This window comes from Nicotiana tabacum, chromosome 18 (genome assembly GCF_000715075.1).
Source record: "Nicotiana tabacum cultivar K326 chromosome 18, ASM71507v2, whole genome shotgun sequence".
NCBI classification, from domain to species: domain Eukaryota; kingdom Viridiplantae; phylum Streptophyta; class Magnoliopsida; order Solanales; family Solanaceae; genus Nicotiana; species Nicotiana tabacum.
The window spans coordinates 118,479,489-118,484,018 of record NC_134097.1 but is presented as its reverse complement, the minus strand read 5'-3'; positions in this window follow the sequence as shown (position 1 = coordinate 118,484,018).

Here is a 4,530-nt window from a genome sequence, read left to right as displayed (position 1 = left end):
CTAAGTCTTGATTTCTATCATTTAATATTATGTTCTTAGTATCTAAGAGTCAAGTAAGGCATGAAATAGGAGGTCACGAAATTCTACAAACATAAATGTAACATAATCCACACCCCGAGCATGATTAACCCTAACACATACATATACGCTCGTCGCCTCACATATGTATCACCCCCGCATGTAGCAAACAATGACAAATAGGAGGAAAACTTTTCTCATCAAAGCTAGGCAAAACACTTACCTTAATTCGGCTAACTCAACACTCAATCTAGCCTTTTTCCTTTACAAATTTGCCTCTGCCCCGCTCAATCTAGCTAACAACGACTTGAATACATCACACAATGAAAGAGAAAATAATTTCAATTAATAAAGATGTGATTTTTATTATATTTCTAAAAGTTCAAACTCCGGGCTTGCCCGGTCAAAATCCGGGTCAAAGGGTAGGTCTTGACTACCCATAGCCTCACGAGTCCAAATATGTGTTTTGTTTTCAAATCCAAGTCTCATTCGACTCCAAATCCCAGATTTTTATTTTTCAAAACTTTGAAAAAATTTCACAAATTTTTCCATAGATTTCTCATGAATGTTAAATCTTATATAAAATCATGAAATATAATTGAGAAATGATTAAAGATACTTACCCAATAATTTGGTATGAAAATCCCTTCACAAAATCGCCTCTCATCGAAGCTAAGGTTCAAAATATATGAAAATGAAGTTAAGTCTCAGAATTCTCAGCATTTAACAGGTTGCAGATGTCGCATTTGCGACAGGGGGTTCGCAAATGCGACCCTCACAAATGTGAACTGGAGGGACTCCTCATTAGGTCGCAATTGCGACCCTATACTTCGCAAATGCGAAGGTAGAAGTTTCGCAAATGCGGCAGAGTTCATCGCAAATGCGAACTCTTCCCAGTAACCCAGACTTCGCAAATGCGATGGCTGCTTCGCAATTGCGGCTATCACACTTGCGACCAATACATCGCAAATGCGATGATACCAGTACTAGCAATCAAAAATTATGAAAAATTATTTTGAAACAAATCTGAAACTCACCCAAGCCCTCGGGGCTCTAAACCAAATATGCATACAAGTCTAAAAATACAACACGAACTCACTCGCGTGTTCAAATCATCAAAATAACTTCTAAAACAACGAATCGGATACCAAAACGCATGAAAATCATACTAAACTATAGGAACTTCTAGAATCGCAACCAAGCGTCCGAACCATATCAAATTAATTCCGAATGGTGCCAAATTTTACAGACAAGTTCTATATGAGAAAACGAACCTTCCTGAAGCTTCAAATCACGCATAACAACCTCAAAATGATGAATCACACCTCAAGTCGAAATCAAAGAACTTTGAAACTTCAACTTCTACAACTGATGCTGAAACCTATCAAATCACCTCCAATTGACCTCAAATTTTACATGCAAGTCACATTTTCCATTACGGATCCATTCCAACTTTCAAAATCGGAATTCGACCCCAATATCAAAAATTCCACTCCTGTTCAAACTTCTCAAAAATCCAACTTTCGCCATTTCAAGACTAATTCAACTATGGACCTCCAAATTACAATCCGGACACGCTCCTAAGTCCAATATCACCCAACAGAGCTAACGAAACTAGCAAAACTCCATTCCGAGGTCAAATGCTAAAAAGTCAATCTTGGTCAATTATTCCAACTTAGAACTTAAATCTTGAAGTTCATTCTTCCAAATTAATTCCGGATAACTTGAAAACCAATACCGATGATTTACGCAAGTCATAATACATCATGCGGAGACACTCGAGCCCTCAAAATACCGAGCGAGGTGCAGATACTCAAAACGACTTGTCGAGTCGCTACATGTTCTATCACAGGTTATTACTTTGGGTGTGCTATTTGTTGGAAATCAAAAGGCAAGCAATAATTGCCAACTCTACCATGGATGCTGAACTAATTGATTTAGCTTCAGCTAGTGAAAAAGAAAATTGGCTGAGAGATTAATTTTCTCAAATTTTTTATTTTGAAAAATTAATTCCTCCTATTTTAATGTATTATGATAACACCACTGCTATTGGTAGTGTCACGACCCTAAAACTGACCCGGCCGCGATGGCGCCTATCGTGAAACTAGGTCAGCTGACACAACTCCCGAATTAACCATTTAGTCAATACAGTCATTTTAAGCCTTTAATTGATCAATTATCTCATAATATAAGTCTAAATGAACAGTGCAGAATTAAATACACAAGCCTGACATTGGGGTATCACAAGTCACAAGCATTTACTAATGTCTGAATACAACAAAGAGTCCAAAAATGTACTAAATACAATCTAAGGAAGACAAGAGGGAGGAAAGCAGTGTTGCGATAGTCGGGCAACTACCTTGCTAACTCCAATGACTCTGCCACTAAGCAATCAACACTCGCTACTGGGTTCAGAATTACCTGAATCTACACACAAGGTGCAGGGAGTAATATGAGTACGCTAAATCAGTAAGTAATAAAAGTAAATGAAAGCTGAGCAGTAAGAAAACACGTAAACCACGTCATAACGCTACAACAAATATAGATCATTTCCAAATCAGTGCACAAAAATCATTTACCTCGTAAATCAAGCTCAGTTTCAGTAAAAATCTTTTTAAAACAATTTTTAACATTTTCAAACGAGTGATAAAACAGTGAGTATAAATGATAGAAACGTAAAGAAAAACCTAAGGCAAAACATGTACCATAAACCGCCCATCGGGCATAATCTCAACAAAACCAGCCCCTCGGGCTCCTCACAATCACTCGTAATCAGACCCTCGGGCAACAATATAAAACAACAACAGCCCCTCGGGCTACATCATATCACTCACACTAGGTACCCGCACTCACTAGGGGTGTACAGACTCCAGGAGGGGCCCCTTACAGCCCAAGCGCAATAACAATCCATATTGTGGAATAATCAATATATCACCCACTCAGGGTACCCGCGCTCACTGGGGTGTACAAACTTCGGAAGGGGCCCCTTACGGCCCAAGTGCAATATTAAACAGGCTCTCGACCCCATATCAAACCACCTTGTGGCGCAACAAATCAGGCCCTCGACTTCATAATTATAAATCAGTACCAAACTGCTGCTGCATACAACCCGATCCCATAATATCCTCACAATACAGGCCCTCGGCCTCACTAAGTCATAAATCTCTCATGTCACTCGGGCAATAGTAAAACATGATGCTCAGCCCAAAATATAATTTAAAATATCAAAAACGAAGTAAATATGGCTGAGTTATGAAAATAGTAGAATATAGCATGACTGAGTACAAATGTGAAGTCAAAACAGTGAGGAATAGTAGTGAAAATCCCCTAAGAGTCCAAAACAGTTAGCACGAAGCCCAATTATGGCATTCAACCCAAAACATGATAATGATTCCCAAACACAATGATATCAAACAATTTTCAATCAAATACGTGACTTAACAGTCATACAAGACAGACTAAGTCACAATCCCCAATGGTGCACGACCTCACGCTCATCATCTAGCGTGTGTGTCACCTCAAAGTAGCAAAACGATGTGAAATTCGGGGTTTCATACACTTAGGACAAACATTTACAATCATTACTTACTTCAATCTAGTCCAAACTCTAGCCCGCGATGCCTTTGCCTCTCGACTCGGCCTCTGAATGCTCCAAATCTAACCAAAAGCAGATTCATACCATCAAAATATGCTAAGGGGACAAAGTCCACTCTAAAATATCCGATTTATACCAAAACTCCTGAAATTGACCAAACCCGACCCCCGGGCCCACGTCTCGGAATCCGATAAAAATTATAAAACTTGAAAACCCATTCACTCACGAGTCTACCCATATTAGATTCACCAAAATCTGACATCAAATGGCCATCCAAATTCCCAAAATTAGCTTTCCAAACCTTCTTCCATTTTTTCCAAATTTCACCCTAAATTCTCAAATTAAATGATAAGAATCAAGACATAATCATTATATTTAACCAAATTTGAGTGAAGAACACTTACCCCAATCAATCCTCTGAAAATCCCTTTAAAAATCGCCTCAATCTGAGCTCCATAGCTCCAAAAATGCAAAAAAGGTTGAAATCTTCGAAATAGAGTACTTTATAATCTGCCCAGGCATTTACCCTATGCTATCACGGACAAGCTAATGCGATAATGAAGCACAAAATTTTCTAGACCTTCTTTTACCCTATGCGATCGCGACCATTCCCCCGCGATCGCGTAGAACAAATTTTTCCAACAGCCTTCTCCAACTCTTCTGTACAGCCTCTAGTATAATGGTCATTACTTTTTGTACAAAACTCCAAATAACAAATGGTTTATCTTTATGAAAATTATACACCAAGATATACAACTTTCATGTGGTCATCTCCTAATTCCTTATACATTGTGAGATATAAGCTTCCAAAATAGAGTCAGTGCAGGAGAGATTTTACTCTATGCGATCGCTTGAAGACTTACGCGATCACATAGCACAACTCTATTTTCCAAATTTTCTCTATGCTAATATGGTCA